The 14907-nt window shown below is 43.6% G+C and overlaps 1 protein-coding gene across 1 annotated transcript in view; it reads left to right on the plus strand.

The window, feature by feature from the left end:
* The window catches only part of snd1 (staphylococcal nuclease and tudor domain containing 1), a 172342-nt gene that overhangs the window by 89569 nt on the left and 67866 nt on the right, over positions 1–14907 (plus strand). The gene's annotated exons all lie outside the window — the stretch shown is intronic.

Here is a 14907-nt window from a genome sequence, read left to right on the forward strand (position 1 = left end):
TATAGAGGTTATGGATGCACGTTTATGGAGCAGTTAAGAGATTGGGGGAGAGATGGGTCTGAAAGCAATGCATTGAGACCCATTCTAAATGCTACATGGAGAAATATGCCTTAACACTTTCGAATGTATTTATTTTATTTTATTTTTATTAGAGTAAAAACAAATTTTGCAAGCTTTTTTTTTTTTTTTTTTTTAATTTTTAGTAATTTGTGCCAGAAGAATGAGCAGTGTTATGTATCTCATCAACTGGGCATACACAGAAGTGACTTCTGTACGTTTACTCATTTAACTGACACTTTTCTCCAAAGCCACTTACGTTGCTAAGCTGCTTAGAATGATTACCCATTCATACAGCTGGACAGTCTAACTAGAGCAATTTTTTGGGTAAGTACCTTGCTCAAGGGTACTACAGCTGGAGGTGGGAATCAAACCTCGACTAAGGCGGTTCAACAATCCTGTTCTGTTTGAGTGCGTTTTGCTGCCAACTAATGTCAGGAGGCGGGAGTGCAACAGAAATTTGAAAAAGTGGATAAGTGGGGAAAATTTGACAGAAAATAACTGATCTAGAATAAATTATCTTTTTTTTTTTTTTAACTTCAGTTCGTAGCATGAGGAGATTGTGTGTGTATAATGACTTGGATGACACCTCGTGTTACACTTGGACTCTGTTCTGGGTGCCGCAATTGTTTATGACATTTTCATAGTGTCACCTGATGAGACCATGCGTATTATCTTCTGTACAAAACAAAGGTGCTTTGTACTGTCCATTAGCTATAGTTTGCTACTTTATTTCTGTTCTGCAAAAATACAAATCATGGAGGCCATTTGAATTGTGCGTTAAATTTGCAGAGAGGTGAGCCCCGTGAATGATGCTGCTGTACAAATAATGGCCTTGAAAATGTCAGTTAACTTTAATCCTTCTATCATTTGAACTTCTCATGAGCTCATAGTTGAGCTGGATTTCATGGAGAAACTTCATTGGTTTTGGGAAAGTTCTGCTTTTTGGAGAAAGTACATTTATTTCAGCGAAATGCAGTGGTTTCAGTGAGTAATTTTAATTTGCCAAATGAAGTGTGAAAATATTGTCAAAATGAAAAAAGCAATTATAAGTACATTCTGGTTTCAGTGCGAGGTGCGCAGTCGAGGAGGGGTTTTCAGTTGGGAGCTGGTATGTGGAGGGGAGGACTCTCTACTGCACTCATGCGTGGATGCACAGCCAGAGAATCCGTGCACTGTTACGTGTACTTCCACGTTTATTTTGTGGACTCCATTGGAAGAGTGGCATCAAAGCGACCAACTCAACACTGTAGACAGCAGGCCAGAGCAGTTCAGGGCCGTGTCCTTTCGCAATGATGTTGCTGAAGATGGATAGAACCATCTGCAGAGTGATTTGGGGGAGTGTGTTGTCATTGATTGCGCAGTCTAATGTGTCTTGCTCTTGATTTTTTTAAAAATCGTTTTGACGTGTTAATCCTGTTATATATGGGGGCTGCTGGTAGTGTAGTTGTTAGAGCCTCTGCCTTTGCACCGCAAGGGTGCAGGTTCAAATCCCACCTTTACCCGTAGAACAAGTAGTTGTACCTTGAGCAATGTGCTTACCCTACATGGCTCCAATAAAATTACTCAGCTATTTAAATGGGTGGGTAACTGTAAGTAGCTTAAAATTGTAAGTTGGATGCCTTGGGATAAAAGCATCAGCTAAATGAGTAGATATATAAAGTATTTTATGAAAGTTTGTTCAAATAAAATATTTTTATATTTACATTTATTCATTTAGCAGACGCTTTTGTCCAAAGCGACGTACATCTCAGCGAAAGTACAATGTATGCATTACATTGAAAGAAGGAGACATTGCTGCAGACATGAGTCTCAAGCAAACCTAGTTTGTTTTCCTTTCTATATTTATACTGCATTGGCTTGCAAATCGCATTAAATATCAAGTCAGTTATTTTAACAAACTGTTTCATTTTGCCCAGTATCTTACGAGTGGGGAGATAAATTTACGAGTGATTTTAATGAAAGGGAGGAGGCCAGTGAGTAGAAAATGATGATCCCTTTCAGTTCTGCGTTTAAAAAAAAAAAAGCATTTTTTAAATTAGATTTAAACAGTTTGAATTTCATTTCACCCATTATCCAACCTTTATTTTCAAAACTGCTGAAAAATATTTTAAACGACGAAGCACTGAGCGTTCCGGTTGTTCCAGTATGCCATCAGCCGAGGTCCAGTCACATGACGATAAACTGTTCTTTGGGTACCGCAGCGGTCACGCAGTTTAGGAGCGCTATTGTTCTAGCGCGTTGACTTAATAGACGTTATGGATAGAAAGTGTTGAGTTAATACACTTATTGCTATTGGAGCGACATTCTGGATATGAGAGTGGACAAATGGCTGCGTGGATGGGCAGATAATGGACGGAATGTTATGGATGCAATGTGTGCCGATGGGGACGCCCTGGGACGTATCGAGTGTGTTTTTGTGTACTGGGTCAGTCGTGTGATGCGAAGTTTAGAGATCGATTGCGGCCTCGGGGGGTTAGCAGTTCACATCCGGGTTATGGCTGGATGGACGCATCGGTTCTGTGACCACAACGAGCCGCTGCTGGTGCCGCGCACCTCCTGCGGGATGGCACGGAGCTGCGTGGTTTTAGGGGGCTGTGAGGGCATCTTTTAGTAGAAGATTGCTTTTGTCAGTATCGACGGTGCTTGGTTTTTTTGCTGCGGGCCCACAGAATGAGCAAAAGTGAGTAATTCCCAGAGCCAATCGACCCAGTTTCAGCTGTGTGGATTTGTCATACACTGTGAGGGCTTTCGTTTATTTATTTATTTGTTTTTATTTTTTTGTTTGTTTTTTTAGTCTCTCTCTCCCCCTCTCCCAGATTCCCAGAACATGTTGGCTGCTGCATGGGGGGGTGTTCAAATCCAGCCACAGGAGACAGTTGGGTTGTGTCTTTCTTGTATTGAGTCAGTGCTGTCTAAGCAGTAGCAGCTGTGGTATTAAATGTCTTGTGTAAGGTGTGTGTGTGTGTGTGTGTGTGTGTGGCTATATGTGTGGCTTTAGAAACGTCCTTTCCGAAGGCATACTTAGCCTTGCAGTGTGAAGTCGCACAGATTTGAATCTCGAGCCCTTTAGGCACCCAGTTTACCAAACCCTTGCCTGGCTCTGCTCATCTGAGCAGCAATGATGACCCCTTAGAGGCTTTTGCCCATCTCTGCCCTAACTGACATAGACGGGTTGGTGTTCTACCCCACCAGTCACCCATTAGCAGTGTTTATAGTGATCCATGCAGTCGGGGGCTCCAGACCTCCCACCATGTCACCAGCATCTCAGCTTGATAATATATTAGGTGTCACAAGCTTCCAATAAAATATAATAGGGGATTTTCTCAAGAGGCAATTCAGTAAAATTGACCGTATCTACTAGCAGACATAGCAGATGCGTATATGCCAATATTCTGCATAATCAGAGAAGGCAGTGCCCTACGCTGTGGCATGAAACATCACAGTTTCTTGAAAGATGTGTTGGGGGGAGCAAAAGGGTTTCTCATTAGCTTTAAAACAAGGGTGTGTGACTGCGGTGCTTGAGGGGAATGGGGAGTCTGCCACCTTACCTGGCACTGAGGTGTCAACCAGGCACTAATTAAAATGTGTTCTCTAAAACCTGCAAGACTCTAGGCCTATGGACTGCACTTGAGCATGAAACAGATATTTCATACAGTAGGTTGGGCGTCACGGATGTAAATTTCACTTAGGCACTTAATAGAGAACATGGACTTTATACTTCAAGTGCCAAGCCTATCCGTTCATCGTACTTTGATGCTCTGTCCAGTCCAGGGTGGTGATGGTTCACAGCCCATCCAGAAAGCATAGAAAATGAGGCTGGGTAGACACCAGTCTAACCCAGGGTGGTCACACACAAACACCCACACACTGTCTCTCACACTATGAGTAGTTTACAGAGCAGTTCACCTTCAACACATTTTTGGGCTATGAGAGAAAACCAGAGCGCCTGTGGAAACCAGTACCACAGATAGAACATGCAAACTCCAAATAGAGTGAGCCAGGAGCTGAGGCACCAGCTCTACCAGCTGTGTCGTGGTGTCTCCTGAACACAGCAGGATTAAACAACAAATGAAAAGAAATTAGTCCTAAGGTAAAAGTCTGAGCAATTTTTAACGTTTGGGCTTAAGCCTGGATGTACAGGTGTCCAGAACATTTCTGATATTCTGAACCAGGATTTCGATTGTTTAAAGAATAAGTAGATAAGATAAAAGATAAGTAGGAAGAAGTCTGCTTGTTTGTCTGGTGGGGTGAACCTTTCTTTGCTCAGGAACATGGTTTTTTTTTTGTTTAAATTACTAATTTTTGTCTGTAAGAATTCACGTTATGAGCAGATTTTCAGGAACGACCTACACTTGTTATGCAAGGTTAGCCCGTCTAAAATAGGCAATGGAAATTCAGAGTGAAAAGTCCATGAACGTATGAGAGAAGTACCATGGCGAACAGAAGGATGGGAAGGCACCTCTGGTATTTTCCGCAGTGGCTCGTTTGTTTGTCCCAGTCCTGCGAGAGCACTTTACCTTAAATCTCCTGTGTCAAATGCTGAATTTTTCTCTTGTGATTATTTTCTGGATTCCTGTTTTCAGTTGGACCGAGTCTGTGAATGTGCTCGGTAATTTGTCCTTAGATGTACCATGTATGTATTTTTAGTTGCACGTTTCGGTACCCATATCTTGTTAATTGCACTTTGTTTGCATTGTACGTAAGCCGTAATTGAGCATCCTGTGATTTATCCCACTTAGCTGAAAGTATTTTATAATGCGCTTTGCTTGTACACTAATGACCTTAATTAATTTTTTTGATTTGTTTACTGGGTCCTCTGGACAGGCTGCGGAGGGGTCTCGTTTAGCTCTAGCCAAATCCCTGTGTAATTGTCCTGTGCTGTTCCAAAGAAAAGGCACAAACAAGTGAAATGCCGAAGAAGAATTGTTTAGCCTCAGCTTGCTTGTTAATGGGTTTTGTTTGTGGTGTTCTCGTCGGACGAAAGCCTTCAATTTGCACTCTGTGCCTGGCAGTAATACCTTTGCAGTGTGTCCCACGTTGCAGGGAGAGAGACTGAGAGGCTTTCAAAACCCTGCCATGACTCCCGCAGACGTCTTTTGTTTGTTTTTGTTTTGTTTTTGTTTTTTTAACCAATGTGTTGAATATATACGCCATCAGCTGCCGTCGTTCCCCGACGTCTCATCTGCATGTTCTGAGCACTTGATGGCCACTTGTTCGGCAGCAGGAATAACAGCTTGAGGATCGTCTCCGCCACGTACCATGACACATAACCACTTATTTCCAGTGAATGAATAGAAATTGTTGTTGTCAAACTGAAATATTCAACAAAGTAGTTTTTTCCCACGATTTTTTGTTTTGTTTTGCCTGTATCAGTACAAAAATAGTGGTTAAAGAAGCAGTGTTTGCACTTATTACAGAACATGGATGTAGTGCAGCACTTTTCTTGGTGGATCACCATCTCTTTATTACACTATGTAAAGCCACAGAAATTACAACAGGGAAAAAAATATGAATAATGCTGTAGTTACAGTAATCAATTTAGTTTAACTGTTGCTTTAGCTGTCCCCCCCCCAAAAGCAACTTGTGTATATGGTCGACTCATTTTTACTCTGCCAATTTGCGATACGTACCTTGACCAAGGAGGCTGCCGCATTGAGGGATTTCAACCTGGGCTCTAACCGCTATGCCACCTACTGTCTGTTTTTTTACCCTTTTGACAATGAAGTTATACTCGATCACTCCGAACTGTGCTCAGAACTCTTCTGTTTCACTTTCAGGGAAGATCACATTTTTTCAGATTCTACTGCAGCAAAATTTTTTTTTTTTTTTTTTTTAATTATTTTTTCTCCCTTGGCCTGCGTGAATTATTTTTCTAGAGCCCTCCACTAACACATTCGAATTACGTGTTTGAATCATTCTATCAATAGCTCCATCAAGTACAATTAATTAAGAGCTCAGCTCCAGCAAACACTGCAGTATCCCAGTAGCAGGGTTGAGAACCACTTACATAATGCATACAACAGAAAAGAGTGTTATTTTAAGTGGTCTACTGACATGTATGTGAACTTCAAGGTTTTGACTGTTTTTATCTGCATTGCGAGAAACCCAGGTAAATCTTTGTACCAGTTATTTTGTTCTTGAGTTTAATCTACTTGAGATTAGAATGTCATCTGCACTTCACATGTCACATCTTTTTATTTGAACAAATGCTTTCCACCAAGTGCCTCTTATTTGCTCTGACCAGTTTTTCCTTTATTTTTTTAAAAAAGCTTTTTCCTAAAATGTAAGCTGCCATCAGTCAAGTTTATAAATATATAAGGATAAAATAGGATGTTTGCAACTTGCGAAAATTACATTTCCTATAGTAGTTCAATCCTTGGTTTCCCCTAGGGACTTATACAGTATAAGTTATTAAAGAGAGAAGAATTTTTGTATTTTGTAAAGTCTGTAACCAAGGTCGTGTACAATATTTACAAAGCATGGCTGTTAACGGCTGCTTTGGTATGGTAGTGACAGAAGTCTTTAACATTTAAAGGTGAAAACCTGGTTTTTTGCAACACAAAAGGCCTTAAAGTGCTGATGATATTCAGAATGTAACAGTTTGATTCAAAGTCCGTCAGTTGATACAGACAGAAAAAACTTTTCTCCCAATCCATGTTAATAAATTACATTATTTACCTTAATTCATTAAGCACATGCTTTTCTCCAAGGCATCCTGCACCTCTGTAAACGAAAGTGCATTTCACAGCACGTGGGTGTACGGATACAGACGTGATTCTGAAAGTGCCGGCAGTTCGGAGATCAGGAGGGAAGTGGGTCTGAAAGAGATGCTTGGATACCCTTCTTGAATGTTGAAAAGGGCTCAGCAGTTCTGAAGGACAGAAGGAACTCATTTGAATACATTGGATCTAAAACTAAGAACAAACAGGCTTTTGAAGCTGGGCTCCCAGGACTGGGACACACAAGTGTAGAGCTCATGCTGGGATGCAGGGGGAGATGATAATTGTTTGGATTTCAATTACACTTATATAGACTACATGGTGTAAACCAGCCTTTCTTACTGGAGTCCACAGAGCTCACACCTGTCCCACCCAGACCCTGCCTTAGCAGGGGGCACTGGTGCTGACCAGCACAGTACGTCAGCTCCTCAACCGGCACTGTTTGCTTGATGACGTTTCTCACAGGCAGCCGTCCACCTTAGGAAGGGCTGAGCTTCCCCAGCGTAGCGAGCGCTGCGCTCTGTGGGAACGCTAGTGGGGTGGAACGGCGCGTGAAACGCTGCGACCTGCTGACGGCAGCAGGGGCCTCCCAGGGAACAGGAATCTATTTCGGACACGCGCCGTTATACATCCTCGCACAGAAAGTTTGGTCATTCCAGGGAGTCGCACAATGTTATTATCATTACTACCACTGTTGTTGTTTCATTTAGCTGATGTTTTTCCTCAAAGTACTTGCCCTCAAAGGACCCAGGTTCAAATCCCACCTCTTTCTGTAGTACCCCCAATCAAGGTACTTACCCTGAATTCACACAGTAAAAATCACTCTGCTGTACAAATGGGTAAATGACTGTAAGTAGCTTAGAACTGTAAGTCACCTTGAAAAGAGGCAGATAAGTTACTCCATTGTAGTGCGGATCATCAGTAAGGCATGTTATACCATGGTAAATGGTGTTGCCGGCAGTCTTAATTGCACGTTGCTCAGCAACAAGATGCGCTCTCCTGGACATGCGTCTCGATACAGGGTGTCCTCTGAGGTGTCCTGCTGTTGCGACACGCAATGTGACGTGTGTATAATGCAGGATGCACAGTACGCAGTGAAGGCGGAGGAAGCCGGTTATGATAAATTATATAAAGAGCCGTTGCCATCTCTGTGCCGATGAAGCCCAACCCCCACCACCCTGAGCAGAAAGTGCATATGTGTGTGCTGGCATGAAATCTGAGCAGAGATTCTGTGCGCTGGTGTGGGACGTGAGCCCAGCACTGTGGGTCCATGTTGGTGGACAGCAAACCTGCAGCCTCCTGGAGTTGGATGCTCTGTAGGAAGCTCCCAAGAGCCCGAGATCAGCGTGAAGCATGCGGTTTCGTGTGCTGGGTCATTCCCCACTTTATTATTAATAATAATTTCATTGATGCTTTTCTAAGTGACTTATGGTAGTGTTAAGCTGCTTAGTGTGATTATCTATTTGTACAGTAATTTTTACTTTTATTTTACTTCATTTTTACTCTTTCGGGTCAGGGTAAACAGACATCGGTAGCAGTCTCAGGGTAGGTACCTTGCTCAAGAGGTGGCATTCAGAAGACAGTCCTCTAATTGCAAGAGAACAGCTCTAACTTCTCCTTACTTTCATGGGTACCCTGGACCTGAAGGAATGAAAGGCCTTGTGAACAGCAGGTGGTGCAGTGGTTAGAGCCACTGCCGTGTGCTCAAAGGGCCCCTGGAAGAAATCCGATGAAATCTCATGCTACAACGCCCCTTATCAAAGTCCTTTTCCTTGAACCGATACAGTAAAAATTACCATTCTGTGTACCTGGGTAAATCACTAAGTAGCTTAAGACTGGAAGCCCTTTGGAGAAAAGCGTCAGATAAATAAGTAGCTCCAGAAATGCAGTTATCCCTAATGTAACATGAATGATAGGTAAGGCATGCACTACCGTGGTAACTTACTAACAGCCGTAATAAAGGTCACTTCATTTTGGTGTAAACCACCATTGGTGACAACACTGTGTGGACCGTAGCTGACATGGCATGATGCTCAAATGTCCGAACTTGTGTGTGTGTGTGTGTGTGTGTGTGTGTGTGTGTGTGTGTTCACACCCGCTGCGCTTCAGTGCACCTTTTTACATGCCTGGTAGAGGTGGAGCGCCGTTGTGATGACCAGGAGCAGCAGCGTCTGGGTGATGACCCCCCTGCTGAGTGCTCTTTAGCATGTCAAAAATGGCTTCCATGTGGAGGACCACCCCCTGCAGTGGAAACCCGCCTTCTGCAGCTTCTTAAACATGAGGGGGAGAATGCGTGCCACTTAATAGAACCCCTCCCCCTCCCCCCCACTTCCTCTGCCCCAACTCATTTGCATAGATGAATGTGAAAGGCCTGCAGTGAGTTGGTGCCGCACGTGACCCAGCAGGGCTGCCCTCTTCCGCATCAGCATCCCGGAAATGCCGCTTCCTTTCATCAGTTCCACTTATTGTTGTCTCTTATACTATATGTATGCACGTATTTCTTGTTACTTTTATTATTTTAACTTAGATTTAAATTATTTCTGTAAATTACCCCCAGGCTTCATTAATAAAGGATCAGATTTTTTCGTCTAAATTCATCACAAGATGAAAACTAAAGAGACAGCTGCACATTTGCCGCGGTAATTTATACACATTCACACCTGGGCTACCAGATTATTTTTAGGGCGCTACTGTTATTTCCTGCTTGCGGTGCTGAAGGCATTGCCAATAATCACACGCATTCGTATTCTGTGATTTACAAATGGCCAAAAAGACTAAAATATTCAAGAAGGTCGGGGTGGGGTGAAACTCTTAATTCCTTAATCCGCACGTTTTACACGTCGAGGTATCTGCTCATGTGCTCAAGTCATGTTGCACTAGTCACAAGCCACTAAGTCATTTAAAGGTTTCTACTTTGTTTTGCTGCCTCTGATCCCAGTTAGCATTGTTTCTATGGAAACCGGCCACAGGTTCCGCAATGCCTTGCCGCATTGTTAGACTGTTGAATCACGGCTCTCCGCCCCCCTGGCTGCTGCGTGAAATGGCTTAACTTGGACTGTAGGGAATGACTTTAACTTGAGCTATCTGATGAATCCATCTTCGTAATTTCTCTTCCCTCCAAGTTGGGAAGGGGAACGGGAAACTGGTGGCGCCGTCGGCGGTTAACACTTTCAGCACCATGTCCAAGTGGCATGTATCGCTGACTGTCACAAACCTTTGCTAGACATCTAGTGTAACATGGTAGAATCAGCAAGAGTTTACGCGCGTGTTATGAGCGTACGGTGCCATCTTACTCATTCCGCTGGTTGGGTGGCATTGTCGTCTTTGTCTTTGGTAGCACCTGTCTGTCTACTCCCAATCAGCTACTTGTCCAAATACTCTATAAATAGTGTCAACAGGTTTACCTGTAATGCACAATTTCATTTGAAGCCCCCGGTGGTGTTTTGCGGATCAGAAGGTTTGTGGAAGATGAGGGAAGGGTATGGCAAAACAGCAGGTAGCACTGGTGCTTTACAGCTCCTGGGTTGTGGGTTCAGATGTAGATCCAAATCCAGCTCAGACTGGAGTTTGCATGTTCTCCCCGTGTTTGCATTGGTTTCTTCCCACAGTCCCGTACGCGGAAGAAGGCAGTGGTGGGCCTCTTACCTACCCTCCTTTACCACAAAAACCACTCCAGAGGTCGTTCAGAGTTGTCTTTGCCTTTACTGCATTGACTGTGGCCCATGTACCCTCGTGGGGGTGTGCGGTGGTGTTCGTCAGGAATTCTGTGCACTGCTCTCCCAGTTCTTCAGCAGGTGCTTCCTGTGCTCGACCTGGAGTGCAATGACCCCTGGAGACGTGATAGATGACGGGGCCTTTCTCTACACCTCTCACACTCAGACTTTGCTCTCGACGTAAGAATATTGAGCTCCTCGCGCGCTCCTTCACCCACTTAGGAACGCTTCCCTCTGGTGACACACGGCTGCCGTAGGGAGACGCCCGTGTGCCTCGTCTCCTTTGAGTGCCGCTTCTCGTGTAGGTGTTGAACACCTCCCCATGTTGCGTGTTGGGGCTAACAGGCATGTTGACAGTCCTAAATGCACTTTTTACATCATTGCTCATTCTCTCCACCTCTCTCTCTCTCTCTCTCTCTCTCACACACACACACACACACACACACACACACACACACACACACACACACACACACACACACAGAAAAGCCGGCACAATATGTGTGTGTGAAAAATGTTGCTCAACAGCCAGGATTCCACAATTTGTATTCAGTTGTTCTACTTCGAACCTCGCCTTCATGCATGAACAGCATTTTAAAATTTTCATATAAGTTTAAAAATTACCTAATATTTCAGAATCGACATCACTGCCTTACAGTTAACAAAGATAAAAGCTCTTCCTGCATGTTATTCCCCTTACAGTTACAAAGTGTCTTAAGTGCCATTATGAATAAAGGGTTTATATCCTCTTTGAAACTCCACCGCTGTCAATAGTCCGGGGCCCCCCCAAACATTTTTATCATACTTTTAATTTCCCTGGATGTTCATATTCAAATACCTTTCTCAACCGTTACCTCTAACCACACTGAACCATTATAATATTGAAAATAATAATAGAATTAGTAATAACAGTATGAGTATATTTGCACAAAAACAGACACTAAAATCAGAAATAGGAGAGGGAGGAGAAAGAAGAAGAGAGTGAATATAGGAGAAGGTCAATAAAAAAGAACTGGTGCTCAGATAATAGCAAAAAAAATTAAATGTAAGTGTGGGGATGCGAAGTTCAGGAATAGTGACTAAAACAGAAACAGGAGGGGGACAAGAGCCCAGTATCACCCATGGTTTGAGCCATGTGTCCGATGGGTCACGTGGACTTTTTAATTCAATAACCCGAAAATGTAATGTTTTCCTGAACAATCAGACGGGTTATGTTGTGAAAAGTTAAACGATTAGTTACACTCAGGAGTGTTACTCTAATGTGCTGTTCATGTAAAAGTGTGTAATGTGGGAGCACCCTGTGAAGGACAGAGAGAAGTTATCAGCGATTCGCACTCAAGCTTACTCTGACCACCCTCTCACCCTCCCTTCCTCTCTCCCTCTCACACCCTTGAGCTGTGTGTTGTCACCTGAGCTTTGCGTCAAAGAGGCAATTTATTAACGGCGTCTTCATGAGACATAATTGGCGCATCAGCAGTGTGAGCATCTGATAGGAGGGTTGACCCCGCGACGCTTATCAGCGGTGGCCTGTTTTTGGAGTAGAGACGACAGGCGCCGGGGACGCTATCGCTCCCGGTGTGAAGCGGCGCTCTTTGAGGAGCCTGCGGATATCGTCCGTCCTCTGATAGCGGCGCCGTTATCGGGCGCGCATTAATTCAGCCCAATTAATTTCGCCATCGTTTTGTTCTGGGCAACGCGTGAGCCGGGAATCCTCCAGCCGCTCCTCGCCCGGAGGTTCGCGGGCGACTTTCACCGCGGCCCAGTCAACGCATGCCACCGTAGCGGGCCAAGTGGTTCTACAGTGACCTTTGACCCTGTGTGTCCATGCGCATTTCAGTTTACACACGTTTAATGCAAGTCTGCTTTCCACCTTTAACATATTGCAGTGACGCAGCATTCGTGTTTGTCTCCATTTCAGACACCCGTCCATCATAGTCCACCTCTGTGCTAATGCTGCAGGTTACTGTAGATGTGTGTCTGTGTGTGTGTGTTCATCTATTCTGCACTCCCCTCTTCTGATGGGAGTTGCAGTTTGTATCACCACCTAGGCAGCATCTGCATATCTGTAAACCTGGAAAAATATCCCCCCCTTGAGACATACACACACACGCTCCCGTCTCCTTCTTGCCCGATTCCTTCTCTTGCCTTTTCATTTTTATGCTCTTTTGAAGCTTGCCCTTATTTTCCAGTGCTCTGCTGGTGTTTCTGAAGGAAAGGCTTTAACCGTCCGGCGCTTGAGGGGCTTAGGTACGCCTGGCGGGGCGAGCGGTGCGTCGGCAAGCCCCGTCAAGTGCTCCTCTCTATCACCAGCTCCTCTGCGAATCCATAACTGAGAAGGAAGGTGAACCATCATATGCCACAAAGGCGGTCCGTCGTGTGCTCGAAGTGAGACATCCAGTTCAGACCGGACCCTACCAACCCTAGGGAATGGGCCTCTGGAGCGGCACTTGGTTTGCGGTGTAGGTCAGCGGAGGCTGAGGGCCAGAACTCGCAACCAATTTCTTCCCCTTGAGAAGTCCTTCTCCCCTGGTGTCATGCAGTCAGGTTGCCGGCAACCCCACTTATACTTCTGTTTCTTCCAGATAGTTGACACTTGCTCCTTGTTTGAGGTGGTACAAGTACAGCATGGTATAGTACATGGCGTGATAATCTTCGTGACGTCGCCTGATACGACTTCTGAAAGCCCGAGATGAAAAGCACGGTAATAAATATACATTATCTCAAAATACGTGTGAATATATTTGAATTTTCCCACGAAGACATGTTTGTATGTGATAATTTATGCAGTGCTGTTTTCAAACTACAGTGGTCAACCGACAAACTGAGGCATAATTAATAAGTATGGCGTATGTATGTGTGGCATATAATATATATATATATATATATATATATATATATATATATATATATATATATATATATATATATATATTCATTTATAAACACATGTATGTATAAAATGTATATATGCAACCTTACTGTTGAGACACTGATTGATTTGTTTCTGTTTGAAATTGTAATCTGAAATTCTAATCCCCTTCTTTAAGGCGGGAATTAAATTTTACATTTAAAGTGTAATTTCATATCCATTGATTGACTTGAAAGTGACTCTGAACAAAGAGCGCTTGCAGTTATTGCTATTGATTTTAATAACTAGCCTGATACAGTTTGCTCATCCCACACCCGAGTCAATGGTGCGAAGAAATGAACATGGCAGCGGATCACCGCTTTTTCAGCCTGCTCTTTTCAAAGGGCCTTTATGCACAATCGCCACGTCCGCACTTTATCGGAAAATCGGTACAATTTGACTCGTCGCAGCATAGCGCTCGTTTGGGAGGAAAGGCCTCGTCTCTTTTGGTCTGCCAGCCGGTGCAACTTCTGATACACAGGTGATGAATCGCTATCTGCTCTGTGTTTTTATGACCAATGGAAAGAGCCTTTTAAAAGCTTGGCTTCAGCATCGCTATGGCATCATTTGGTCTGTGTTCTGAGCTGTCAGTGAATAAAGCAATAAGTTGTTTTATTTTCTTTTTTATTAGGATTCAGCTGGAAATGGTTTTATCGAAGCAGATTTCAAATTGTCCGGGGCTCTGTCTGTCAAGGCCTTCTGCCAGCTGTGTGGAGGTCAGCGCAGTTTGCTGCCCATTGTTATGTTAGATGTAAACCTCCTTTACAGAAAGGTTCATCATTACCCGTTCAAGGCTCTGTTTGCATAATTCCTTGTCCTGCTGTGGTCGTCACACACGGTCTCAGAAGGTTTGAGTTGTGAAGATGAGATCACAAAGCAGAATTTTCATAATAATAATAATGGTAAGCATCCCTTTTGCTGCACCTTAAAATGTGGTGAAGCTGCTGTGGTGTGTTGTGGGTTCCTTCTGCCTTGCTACTGGAGCCGAACTTGTCGGTAATTTTTTTTTTGTTTGACCTCTTACACGTTGCGGTTTAATAAACTGTTTGTTAGATATATTGAGGTTAAGTATAGTCCATTGAGCAGGGTGTGTCTTCACTGTTCGGAAGCATGTAGGCTGTTTTCAGATGCTGCCTCGCAGCATTTATACAAATGTCAAATGCTGTTTGTGTATTCGTCCTCAAATTCCTGTTATGTTCAGCAAAATGGTAACTTTTATTCTTCCGTCGAAGGCCTTTCGGTCTGTGACTGTTGACGAAGGTGTTTGACCGTCTTCTGTCTGAGCATTTGTGCTCCGATACCAGACGTTGTATCTGCTACTGTAGGTGTAATGTGTGTTTTTTATTTATTTTTTATTTGTTTTTAAGTTCACACATGACACCATTGACACAGGTTTCCAGTGCTACAAATCTAGTAGAAGGGTTTTGTGGAGGTTCTTGTCTTGCCTGCAGAAATAAGCTCCTTTTCTTGCCCTTTGTTTCTCCCCAGTACAGAGCCGTGTGTGTAT

The sequence above is a fragment of the Scleropages formosus genome, chromosome 24, assembly GCF_900964775.1.
Source record: "Scleropages formosus chromosome 24, fSclFor1.1, whole genome shotgun sequence".
Classification (NCBI taxonomy): Eukaryota; Metazoa; Chordata; class Actinopteri; order Osteoglossiformes; family Osteoglossidae; genus Scleropages; species Scleropages formosus.